The 13,572-nt window shown below is 44.7% G+C and overlaps 1 protein-coding gene across 6 annotated transcripts in view; it reads right to left on the reverse strand.

Moving 5' to 3' along the window:
- LRFN5 (leucine rich repeat and fibronectin type III domain containing 5) overlaps window positions 1-13,572 on the reverse strand; it is a 154,552-nt gene that overhangs the window by 56,917 nt on the left and 84,063 nt on the right. The gene's annotated exons all lie outside the window — the stretch shown is intronic.

A 13,572-nucleotide genomic window follows, 5' to 3' on the forward strand; every position in this document is an offset into this window, starting at 1 on the left:
TGTGTCTGACCAGGAGTTGGGAGGATTTGGGGGGAACCCAGGCCCGCCCTCTACTCCGGGCTCCAGCCCAGGGCCCTGTGGAATGCAGCTGTCTAGAGTGCCTCCTGGAACAGCTGTGTGACAGCTACAACTCCCTGGGCTACTTCCCCATGGCCTCCTCCCAACACCTTCTTTATCCTCACCACAGGACCTTCCTCCTGGTGTCTGATAATGCTTGAACTGATGCTTGTACTCCTCAGTCCGCGTTCTCACTCTCAGCTCCTAGTGCCTCTTGCTCCCAGCTCCTCACACACACACCACAAACTGAAGTGTGCTCCTTTTTAAACCCAGGTGCCCTGATTAGCCTGCCTTAATTGATTCTAACAGCTTCTTGATTGGCTGCCGTCATTCTAATCAGTCTATCTGTCTTGTCTCCAGAAGGTTCCTGATTGTTCTGGAACCTTCCCTGTTACCTCCCAGGGAAAAGGGACCTACTTAACCTGGGGTTAATATATCTGCCTTCTGTTACTCTCCTGAAGCCATCTGGCCCGACCCTGTCACAATATAAATATAGAATGTCATAGTTCTTGTCAGCACAAACAGAGAAAGAGAAGGTCCTTGCAATCTAGTTCAGGCACAATGGGTGGGATTATCCAGTGTTCAGACCAACTCTGCTTCCTCCCTTTACTACAGACTTCAATGGAAGTTGAGTCAGGCCAATGCTGAGTGCTCTAGAGAGCCCCTCTTCCCTCCCCCCACTGACATACCTAGCATGGGCCAGATTGATGATAACATGAACAGTCAGTTGAAGAAGTAGAGACGCAGTGTTTTCAATTATTTCAATTTGGTTTTGGTTCTCCTTCCCTCTCTATACCACTTATGTCCATAAACAAACAGCAGGAACCCCCTACATCTTTCTCACCATTAACCCCCTGCCTGGTCTCCATTAGTGGTGGGCATGTGATAGAGAATATCATGATAATTCATCCTCGCCAGGAAACGAAGCCTTCTGCAATGTCTGGAACATGTCTGACGTGGTCATTGTCAGAACACCCCACTTTGGGACAAAGTTAATATACATCAAAAGAACAGCGCACAATACTGTACCACTTCCCTGCTAATAATGAGCTAAAATTAATACATTTGAAATTTAATAAACCAAATATAGAGCAATGCACAGAGGAAGGAATATTCAGCTGCACAAATCTAAAATGCAGGCAACTCATTAAGCAGTAGCATCACAGAAAATGAGCTCGGAGATATACATTGAATGAGTCATGGCAATAGTCTAGGAACAAGACAAAAGCTATGTTGGGTTGCAGTTTATTAATAGTGGTATCATAAGCAAACCAACCAAGGTAATCACTCCTCTCTCCCTCTTTACAAGACGTCTGACTGGTAGGGGAACCATTCAGATACTGCAATTAGTTTGGGGAAATGCAATTTTAAAAAGATGCAGACAAATTGGAACTGTTGCAGAGAACAACAAAAGTGACAAATGTCTTGAAAAGAGAGATCTACACAATGATGAAAAATAAAGAGATCTGGCCATGTTCATTCCAGACAAAAAGGCTGACTGAAAGACAGGAGAGACAAACAAGTGTCACAGAAAGGGCAGGAACTGGTTAGTTTCGTTGGATGTTCAGGACAGAATAAAGAAAAATGGGCTTAAGATGCAGCTAGGGAAATTGTGGTTGAATCTAATGAAGAGCTGCATCAGTGCAAGAACAGTTGGGAGACAGAGCATGCTGCCAAGAGGGGCTATGGAGCTGCTTTAATTTGAGATAATCAAGGACCCTGGGTGGTTTACGGCCAAAGAAATCACTTGCCATAATGCAATTGGAGGATACATGGCCCACTGGACAGCCATCCAATCTAACCCTAATATGTTAGGGAGGACAGTTATGCAGAAGCTAATATTGGCATAAAGAGCCTCTGTCTTACAGGTGTCCAAAGAAAAAGCATTTAGCCAGCCCTTACCACTTTGGGCCAGGACTATCTTGGCCCCCTTCCTTTTCATGTCTCTGCTCCATAGGGAGTGGCCAAAGACAAAGGAACCAGACTAAAACCTGATGCTGCAGAACAGGGAGTGTCAGCCATCTGAGACCAGTCTCTGAGAAAGAGAGATCTGCCCACCTTCCCTTTCTCTACAAAGGGCAGGTCTGGGTAAGCAAAGCAGGTATCTGTTATTTTGCTCTATTTCTCTCATGAAGGCTCTTAATCGAATAATAACTTTACAGACTATGTGATACTACAGCTCATTAGGCCCAAAAGGTTTGGCTGTATAGCTGGACCTCTCACGGCTTATCCTAACCAAGCCTTTCTTAGTTTGCCAGTTGCTAGTGCTTATTACATTTCTCAAAGCTATCCAGAACATTTCAAATCGTTATTAACATCTGCATCACTCATTATTTCACAGCAGTGCTACATCAGCTCTTACCATCCACATTCTGCCCCCAGATTTATAAATAAGCAGGTCGATTATCATTTGGAATGCTCCTTGTGTTATTCTGCTACACTGAAATACGCTTTGCTTTGAGAAAGTATTTGGTCTCTCAAGTACATCTGTGCCTCCCCACCCAGTACCTGAGCACCAAGACTTGGTGTTTCTCGCCATGCTGACTCTGGAGGAAACTGCCTGTTTCATCCTTCACATTTTACAGAGGAAGGGTCAAATTCTAATTGCAAAGCCAACTCCATGGACTTTCGTGGCGTGGATTCAGACGATGGCGAATCTGGCCCCTGGCGCTCATGCTGGTTTCCCCCAGCTCCTGCAACAGCACGCCCCCGTGATTCATCGGTGCTACTAGAGAAGCGGTGGTCTCAGAAACCAAAGGAATTTCCATAACAAGTCTAAGACATTTTAGAACAACAATTATCCACCAAGGAATGGCCACAGCAATAAATTAGACAGTTCCAGTGCACATGCTTGTATATCTAGAAGAAGGCAACCATGACTTGTTGGACTTGGAACCATGAAGACATTGCACAGGCAGAATACAAAACGTGGAGTTCAAGGGTTGTAATGGGGTAGGAACTGACCTGGGTTACATAAATCGAAAACAGGGGATTTACAGCTCCTTCTTCTCTAAAACTGTCTCAAAAGCTCAACGATGCCTTTCTAGAGAACACAGAGGACCTAGACTCATTTGCATCATAGACTGAAGATGAATCTTGCCCAATTTGTTTTTGCTCAGTACTGAGGAAAATTGTTCAAGTGGACATCAAGTGCGAAGAAGACTGGGGCTCTGTGAATTTAAGGAATACCCTTGGCATAGAACTAACTGAGCAAGTGCCAGGCTGCGAGCAGAAAAGATCTGTTGTACCTGTTTCTGTTCATGTTGTCCTTAATCATCGTCTTAGGCAGAAGATTTTTGAAGATTGTGAAGGTTGTGTTATAGATGTGCCAGGCCAGCAGCATCATGACTGTGTGAATTGGTCTTCAGAGGATATAAACTGCAGGCTTCAGATCCTGCGTGCTGATCCGTGTTTAGAAAGCTTATTAAATGTGGATATTGCAATAGGCTATGCAATGTATGATCTGTGCTTAACCCAGGAAAACGCTGTGCAAAGCATTCACAACCCTAACAGTGTTTTAAAACAAAATTACCGAATCAAAGGACACCCACTTCATATATTATATTGATCACCTGATCTGCACAAAAAGTAACAGAACCCTGCTGAGGAAAACCTTATTGACTAATTTATATTTATATGAAATCTAAAATGATTAAGTTAGAGACTGGTGAGGGGACAAACAGGAGATAAAATATAATAAAACTTGATGTCTGTTAGTAAAAATACCTATTGAAAAGCTTTTGTGAATATCTGTTTCCGTAATTTACAAGGTCTGTGTGGTCCTTAAATAAAATGAAGGGTTTGAAGTGATATCTTGCTTTGTTTTCAAGGGCTGTATATCTTTTAAATAAAATACTTTTGTGACCCCTGCTATTGGGAAAAAACGGCCAATTTACAGCAAAAAGCTGAAATGCAGGTAGGAGAAAATAAAAAAAAAGTGTTAAAAATAAATCAAAAGCTTTATAAAACATGGAGATTTGAGACACCTACTTGAGTACAATCAAGATGACTCAACCCCACTGAACAGAACTGGTTTAGCTGCAACCTATTGAAAAAGGGGTGTTGTGTGGAGCTATTGCCTCCACACGCAATCACCCACCTGGGGCCCCCTTACCATCTCGTCAACGTTAAGGATACCGTGCCTCATGCAGGTGGCAACTTTCCCACGACACAAGTTTGATGAATGCTCAGCTTGAGCACCCCCAAAGGCAGAGGGAGGTGCACGGAGACGTATCAAACATGTCGGGTTTTGTAAAAGGCTGTGACTCATTCTTCCCAGGAACTCGGAAAGACGTGAAAAGTTTAAATATAACTTATTTACAAAAAATAAACCCAGATCTAAGCTATAACATGCAGAGAGAGCCCAACCTCAAGCACTGTGTAAAGCGATGGGGTACATATGACAAACACGACAAATGTACACAGCTCATAGAGGGAAATAAAAAGACATGGGGTGACTGCGACACATTTCAGAGGTCAGGGCCTTCGAAAAGAAGGATAGCCAGGGACAAGGCTGCTGCTAGGGATCGGCCACAAGCCTATGTGACTAGCTGTATTTCTGCTCCAAGGCCTGAGCGGGGCTGTAATTCAAAAGGGGGTCAGAGGGATTTTCAAGGAGCTGTATGTCTTTTAAATAAACATAAAAGAACGAGGAGGACTTGTGGCACCTTAGAGACTAACAAATTTATTTGGGCATAAGCTTTGCAGTAGAAAATACAGTAGGAAGATATATACTGAGACTAATTGATTAAGGTGAGCTATTATCAGCAGGAGAAAAAAAACTTTTGTAGTGATAATGAGAGTGGCCCATTTCAAACAGTTGACAAGAAGGTGTGAGTAACAGTAGGGGGAAAATTAGCATGGGGAAATAGTTTTTAGTACGTGTAAGGAGTCCGCGAGCTTTAGCCCACACAAGCTTGTGCTCAAATAAATTTGTTAGTCTCTAAGGTGCCACAAGTCCTCCTGTTCTTTTTGCTGATACAGACTAACACGGCTACTCTAAATAAACATAGTTTGTGAGAATCCTGCAGTTGTGTCTGGCAACCTAATTTCAACAAAAAGCTAACATGTTTGCAGTAGAATCTGGAGGAAATAAAAAAGCCATGAATATAAAATTAAGCAAAGAACCGCTGTACTTCATAACTTTATAAAACATGGATGTTTGAGATGTGCTTGAGGACAACAGCAGTCACTCAACCCCAGTGAAATGAACTGGGGTAGTTTGGGTTTACCCACGTCCTACTGAAATAGCCAGAGTGACTGTATTGCCCTGGGTCACGCTGCAAGCGTTGGCCTTGCTATGATAATCCACCCACGTTTCCTTAGCACTCCGCCAGGGTTAAAGATATTGTGACTTCTTGGCGGTTGGAAAAATGATCAGTAAATAGGTCTGATGAGTCCACCCGCAGAAACACTCGTCAGTAAGTTTGATGACTGTTCAGCCACAGAAAAGGGGACTGTGCTGATTAATATTACATTAAATTAAACCTCAGGAGTTCATAGAATGCTATTGGTCAATCTTTCCAGCAACTCAAAAAATGACAAAAAGTTTATAAATAATTTATTTTCAAAAGTAACCCCTGGTCTCACCCAGAACTGAAAAGCTGCAGGGAGCCAAAAACTGTCACTGGGTTTATCAACAAAAGCACCCTGTCAAAAATTTAAAAGCGGAGGGCCTTTGGGTTCAGTTTGCTACTTAATACCACACAGATGGCACATTCTATGTCCATTTTTTTATTTAAAAACAAACAAAAACTTTAAGCACACATGAAATAGGATTAACATTGGAAAAACAAAAACAAAAACCATGAGACATCCATTAGCAGCTGCAAGGTAAGCAGTCAAGTGTGAGGGTACAGAAACATTCAGGATTGTTGGGTCTGGTGATTTGCTGTTTAATATTGTCTGAAGGCTCTGTAGTGCTCTGCTTTTAATTGAAACAGAAAATATATTTTAATTAAAAATTAACCCAAAGCAGTCCTGTTGTGTAGACAAATTAATTGTCACCCAGAGATCATAAAAGGAAATGTTTGGGGTAGGGTACATACATTCCTTACTTATCTATTAATTAAGAGCTGGAGTCAAATCAATCTGCTAACTGCGGACATTGACATCTGTTTGAAACAAAGTGGTAAGCTACTACAAAAACCTAAGCTTTTCTGGAGACTCTCTTTTTACAACAGAATCGAGCTAACAGAAGGGCTGCTGCTGGACTGCAAGAGGAGGTAGGTTGCTTGTTTTAGAACTGTGAATACATACATGCTCTTACTCTTCGCGCATGCTGTCCTTACCAATAACCATACGCCTTTACTGCAGTGTGTTCTGTTTAGTATAGAAACAGCAACCTCAAGCTGAAATTCACCAGAGCATGCTAAACCCCTGTTTTAACTATGGCTAAAATGATTTAGGACAAACACGATGCTTTGTTCAGAAAACCGATGGAGAGCGTATCTTCCAGGGTTCTAAAGGAATGGGTGATGGGAAACTGTCAGCAATGCCCAAGCTCTTGTGGCTGACTTTGAGAAATACCTGTTTTCCATAGCGTGGTTCTGGTTCTGAGCAGGTCTGACTAGTCATGGAAAGGGGCACGGGTAACAGGGGTATCCTCCAGGGTACACATCAGCTGTGGGGAGACAAACGGGGGGTCGGCAATTGTATCTTCAGGGTGTGGGGGAAAACAGATGGCTGCCAAAAAGCTATGACCCAAGGTTACTGAATTTTTAAAAAAAAAAACTAGAGAGGTGATTAGGAGAGAGGAAAAAAGAGGCTCCCTAGTGGAGACTTTCAAACCGACATGCCAGAGAATGAGGAGCAGCCAACCAGTAAACTCAAGAGGTCGGTATTCCTCGCCTATACCTATTTTGATTGGTATGCCTTTCCCTTCAGGAAGAGGCTAGGGGGCTAACACCCACTCTGATTGGTTGAAGGCAACGAGAGGTGTTCTTAGAAGGGTCTTAGAGGGGTCACATGCTACCCCTTTCTTCCAGACACACACCAACCTCTGCCCCGACAGTGACACCCCAGGGGGGGTCATATGGGAACAGGGGGCAGGGCCCAAATGGTCAGGAGGCGGGGTCAGCATTTGATGGTAGACCCTTTAACTACTCAGATATTCTGAGAGGTTTGCTTACTCTAGTGTGGAAGGTAGCTCAGATCTATAAACACATTCAAGTGTACAACGACAGACTGCTATTCCTGCCCGAAATCTATAACCTATGTGTGCTACAAAGTGCTTTTCCCCCATCTATGCCACCAACTGCTCTTCATACGACTTTATGTGAAGAAGAAAATATGGTGTAATTTTCTTAATTATATTATGTTACTATAATGCCAGCTTTCAGAGACAAAGATCATATTCCAGCAATAAGGCGCCTATTTTCCTCTTCATAAATCAGGGTTTATATGCATAACTCACCATGTGTTGAGATGAGATTATGACCCAGGGCCTCCTCCAAGACTTCTGTTACCATTCTGACTGTCGCACAATGCAGACAATTTCAGGTCAGCTAAATAGTGTTGCACTTGTCAGACGAGCCAATCGCAGAGGTGGCTTCTCTGACCCACACATCACGTAGCAGCGCATGCGCCCGGCCAGGGCCCTGCTCCCAAAGATGCCCTGTGCTCTCTGCAATGGCTGCCAGCTTTAAGCCCTACAGGACTCTTGCTGGGCCGCTAACACAGGCATGGAGAGCGTTTGAGAGGCGTGTGGGCAGGCTGGGAGGCACCGATATAAGGATGTAAATGATCTGGAGGATGGTGTGGATTGCACTCTCAGCAAATTTGCGGATGATACTAAACTGGGAGGAGTGGTAGATACGCTGGAGGGGAGGGATAGGATACAGAAGGACCTAGACAAATTGGAGGATTGGGCCAAAAGAAATCTGATGAGGTTCAATAAGGATAACTGCAGAGTCCTGCACTTAGGACGGAAGAACCCAATGCACAGCTACAGACTAGGGACCGAATGGCTAGGCAGCAGTTCTGCGGAAAAGGACCTAGGGGTGACAGTGGACGAGAAGCTGGATATGAGTCAGCAGTGTGCCCTTGTTGCCAAGAAGGCCAATGGCATTTTGGGATGTATAAGTAGGGGCATAGCGAGCAGATCGAGGGACGTGATCGTTCCCCTCTATTCGACATTGGTGAGGCCTCATCTGGAGTACTGTGTCCAGTTTTGGGCCCCACACTTCAAGAAGGATGTGGATAAATTGGAGAGAGTCCAGCGAAGGGCAACAAAAATGATTAGGGGTCTGGAACACATGAGTTATGAGGAGAGGCTGAGGGAGCTGGGATTGTTTAGCCTGCAGAAGAGAAGAATGAGGGGGGATTTGATAGCTGTTTTCAACTACCTGAAAGGGGGTTCCAAAGAGGATGGCTCTAGACTGTTCTCAATGGTATCAGATGACAGAACGAGGAGTAATGGTCTCAAGCTGCAGTGGGGGAGGTTTAGATTGGATATTAGGAAAAACTTTTTCACTAAGAGGGTGGTGAAACACTGGAATGCGTTACCTAGGGAGGTGGTAGAATCTCCTTCCTTAGAGGTTTTTAAGGCCCGGCTTGACAAAGCCCTGGCTGGGATGATTTAACTGGGAATTGGTCCTGCTTCGAGCAGGGGGTTGGACTAGATGACCTTCTGGGGTCCCTTCCAACCCTTATATTCTATGATTCTATGATTCTATGTGCGCCGCTACCCAAGTGAAAGCTTTCCCCAGCGAGGGGACAGCATGCCTGTCAGAAGGAGTGGCACAAAGGGGAGCATAATACTGCACATATGCCTTGGACTGACGCTGTAGAAAGCCCGGCCAAGGGAGCGGATGCCTGAGGACAACACCAGAACTCTACAAACACCTGGAGAACTTAATCCCGTTACAACAAGCCACTAACCACCCAATGTAAATAACACCACTGGAGCCTGCCGAGGGCGGCCTGGGGACGCATCCCCTCCAGCTGCAGGTCCTGGGAAAGGTGGACGACTTTGGGCCATGACTCTAGAAGGCCGCGCTGACACCAGGTGTACAGTGTGGGGCACTGAAGAATCAAAGAACTCAGCTTTCCCTCCGTAAGTGCTTCATTTTTATTTGGCCACAGAAAGAAGATTCCAAGAAGGTGGAGATTGACCCGCCAGCATGACCAGCTTCCAGGCCGCTCGCCAGCTTCTCTAAGGACAGCTCTGCCCAGAGCATCGGGGTAATGCTACAGGATTTGAAAACAAACTGCTGAGCTCTTCTAGAAAACAGAACATGGCAACATCCAGGGCCCCCTAAGTTATAAAACCTGACACTGGCAAAGCGCAGAGCTAACTGCACTCCCCACCGCAATGCAACCAACACCCCAGCTTCCCCATCAAGTCACAGAGAGGGCAACGCGGATGGATACTTACTTTTAAACAAAATGCAAATCAGATCTGTAGTGGGGGGGGGGGTTCCTCTCTCTCCTCTAAGTCGGGAAATAATGTCAGTAACAGCAGTGTGGAGGAAGCACACAAGCAGGGCTCGCTCACTGGGACACTCCATGAAGAACACCAATTGCCCAAACCCGGAAGTGCAACACTGCTCCTTCCCCAGTTTCCCAGACAGCCCTTCCAAGCTACAGACACCAGTAACACCGAGTGTTCAAGTCTCAGTCACTTACCATCTGCAAACACAGGACACTGTGTGTCATTGGACCCAGGCCTTTAGTCATTATTCATAGATTCATAGATATTTAGGTCAGAAGGGACCATTATGATCATCTAGTCTGACCTCCTGCACAACGCGGGCCACAGAATTTCACCCACCCACTCCTGCAAAAAACCTCACACCTATACCTGTGCTATTGAAGTCCTCAAATCGTAGTTTAAAGACTTCAAGGTGCAGAGAATCCTCCAGCAAGTGACCCATGCCCCATGCTACAGAGGAAGGTGAAAAACCCCCAGGGCCTCTTCCAATCTGCCCTGGAGGAAAATTCCTTCCCGACCCCAAATATGGCGATCAGCTAAACCCTGAGCATATGGGCAAGATTCATCAGCCAGATAGGACAGAAAATTCTTTCCTGGGTAACTCAGATCCCACCCCATCTAATAACCCATCACAGGCCATTGGGCCTATTTACCATGAATATTTAATTACCAAAACCATGTTATCCCGTCATACCATCTCCTCCATAAACTTATCGAGTTTAATCTTAAAGCCAGATAGATCTTTTGCCCCCACTGCTTCCCTTGGAAGGCTGTTCCAAAACTTCACTCCTCTAATGGTTAGAAACCTTCGTCTAATTTCTAGTCTAAATTTCCTGGTGGCCAGTTTATAGCCATTTGTTCTTGTGTCCACATTGGTACTGAGCTTAAATAATTCCTCTCCCTCTCCAGTATTTATCCCTCTGATATATTTATAGAGAGCAATCATATCTCCCCTCAGCCTTCTTTTGGTTAGGCTAAACAAGCCAAGCTCTTTGAGTCTCCTTTCATAAGACAGATTTTCCATTCCTCGGATCATCCTAGTAGCCCTGCTCTGTACCTGTTCCAGTTTGAATTCATCCTTCTTAAACATGGGAGACCAGAACTGCACACCGTATTCCAGGTGAGGTCTCACCAGTGCCTTGTATAACAGTACTAAAACCTCCTTATCTCTACCGGAAATACCTCGCCTGATGTATCCCAAGACCGCATTAGCTTTTTTCACGGCCATATCACATTGGCGGCTCATAGTCATCCTATGATCAACCAATACTCCAAGGTCCTTCTCCTCTTCCGTTACTTCTAATTGATGCATCCCCAGCTTATAACTAAAATTCTTGTTATTAATCCCTAAATGCATGACCTTGCACTTCTCACTATTAAATTTCATCCTATTACTATTACTCCAGTTTACAAGGTCATCCAGATCCTCCTGTAGGATATCCCTGTCCTTCTCTAAATTGGCAATACCTCCCAGCTTTATATCATCTGCAAACTTTATAAGCACACTCCCACTTTTTGTGCCAAGGTCAGTAATAAAAAGATTAAATAAGATTGGTCCCCAAACCGATCCTTGAGGAACTCCACTGGTAACCTCCATCCAGCCTGACAGTTCACCTTTCAGTAGGACCCATTGTAGTCTCCCCTTTAACCAATTCCTTATCTACCTTTCAATTTTCCTATTGATCCCCATCTTTTCCAATTTAACTAATAATTCCCCATGTGGCACCGTATCAAACTCCTTACTGAAATCTAGGTAAATTAGATCCACTGCGTTTCCTTTGTCTAAAAAATCTGTTACTCTCTCAAAGAAGGAGATCAGGTTGGTTTGGCACAATCTACCTTTTGTAAAACCATGTTGTATTTTGTCCCACTTACCATTGACTTCAATGTCCTTAACTACTTTCTCCTTCAAAATTTTTTCCAAGACCTTGCATACTACAGATGTCAAACTATACCCGGATCACTTTTTTTCCCTTTCTTAAAAATAGGAACTATGTTAGCAATTCTCCAATCATACGGTACAACCCCTGAGTTTACAGATTCATTAAAAAGTCTTGCTAATGGGCTTGCAATTTCATGTGCCAATTCCTTTAATGTTCTTGGATGAAGATTATCTGGGCCCCCCCGATTTAGTCCCATTAAGCTGTTTGAGTTTCTCTTCTACCTCAGATATGGTAATATCTACCTCCATATCCTCCTTCCCATTTGTCATGCGACCATTATCCCCAAGATCCTCTTTAGTCTTATTAAAGACTGAGGCAAAGTATTTGTTTAGATATTGGGCCATGCCTAGATTATCCTTGACCTCCACTCCATCCTCAGTGTTTAGCGGTCCCATTTCTTCTTTCTTTGTTTTCTTCTTATTTATACGGCTATAGAACCTTTTACTATTGGTTTTAATTCCCTTTGCAAGGTCCAACTCTACTTGACTTTTAGCCTGTCTCACTTTATCCCTACATGTTCTCACCTCAATAAGGCAGCTTTCCTTGCTGATCCCTCCCTTCTTCCAGTCCCTGTATTCTTTCTGCTTTTTCTTAATCACCTCCCTGAGATGCTTGCTCATCCAGCTTGGTCTACAACTCCTGCCTATGAATTTTTTCCCCTTTCTTGGGATGCAGGCTTCCAATAGCTTCTGCAGCTTTGATTTAAAATAATCCCAGGCCTCCTCTACCTTTAGATCCATAAATTCTTCAGTCCAATCCACTTCCCTAACTAATTTCCTTAATTTTTGAAAGTCAGCCCTTTTGAAATCAAAAACCCTAGTTGCAGATTTATTTTTGTTAATCTTTCCGTTCAGTTTGAACTGAATTAGCTCATGATCACTTGATTAGACCTTTATTCCATGGTTTCCCCTATCCCGTGATCTCAGACTAACCACTCTCTAGAAGAAACAAGGAACCAATCTTCATTCTTTTGCTTCCATATTAATCCATGTAACTCTCATTTTTTTCTTTTTTCCTTGCAGTTGCTTTGGTCTGTTTTGCTCTAAGCCCTGCCTGCCATTAAAACGTGTTAGCTGGCTCAGAAAGGCAAGCAAAACCAGCCGTGGCATGGCTCTGTGCTCCCACATTCTCTGCACTTTTTTCTTTTGCTCTTTTAAAACTTTCCACCTGCCCTCCACCCCCCGAGGCAGGTAAGGGCAAGAGACCGGGAAGGGGGCAGAGATGCTGCTAGCGGCATAACCATGACTCATCGAAACAGCTTATTGCACAGCGGGCTGCCCAGTTTGGGTGTGTGTGTGCACACCCCAAAGCACTTGGGTTCCCAGTTTTCTAGAAACGTAGCCTGGACAATCTGAACCAAATACGTTTGATGAAAGGAGCTGAAAAGGGCCTTTAGAGCCGTGGTGAATGGCAGTCGGCCACAGAGGACAGAGACAGACATGATCGGGGATTTTCGGTCAAGTGGCTGCAACTTTCTTAATAAACTGTGCAAGTTAAGCAGGATAACTCCACAAGGCAGCCCGGCTGGCTCACTGCAAGGAGCAGGAGTGAAACAGTCACGCGGAGCTATTGCCGGCTGGATCAGCTCAAGGCACAGGTACCATAGCCCCATGCCGAGGGTCCCTATTCCCGGAGCCATGAGCTCACTGTAGAACCTGAACTCACGGTCATTGTTATTTATTTTCTAGCCCCTCCTAAGTGGGAAAAGCTGGAAAATGGGAAACAAGCATAACAGATGGTGTGATGTCTGCCTGAATCTGAAGAGAGCCTGAAACAGCTCTGCATGGCCTGAACTGCTCCACACCTACAGCTATGTCTTGATCAGCCTTGGCTCCAGCCTAGGCTACAACATGCCCAGCTATAGGGAGCTGGAGGACCACCTGCTCCTGCCATTGCTTTTCTGGGCGTGAGAGCAGAGCCCTGCTACTCCCAAGGAAGGGCCCTGGTTGCCACTCCTGGGGGAGGGAAAAGGGGCCTCCCCAGCTGTCCCTGGCTCGTGAGAATCATAGAATATCAGGGTTGGAAGGGACCTCAGGAGGTCATCTAGTCCAACCCCCTGCTCAAAGCAGGACCAATCCCCAATTTTTGCCCCAGATCCCTAAATGGCCCCCTCACAGATTGAGCTCACAACTCTGGGTT

The sequence above is a fragment of the Caretta caretta genome, chromosome 6 (genome assembly GCF_965140235.1).
Source record: "Caretta caretta isolate rCarCar2 chromosome 6, rCarCar1.hap1, whole genome shotgun sequence".
Taxonomy (NCBI): domain Eukaryota; kingdom Metazoa; phylum Chordata; order Testudines; family Cheloniidae; genus Caretta; species Caretta caretta.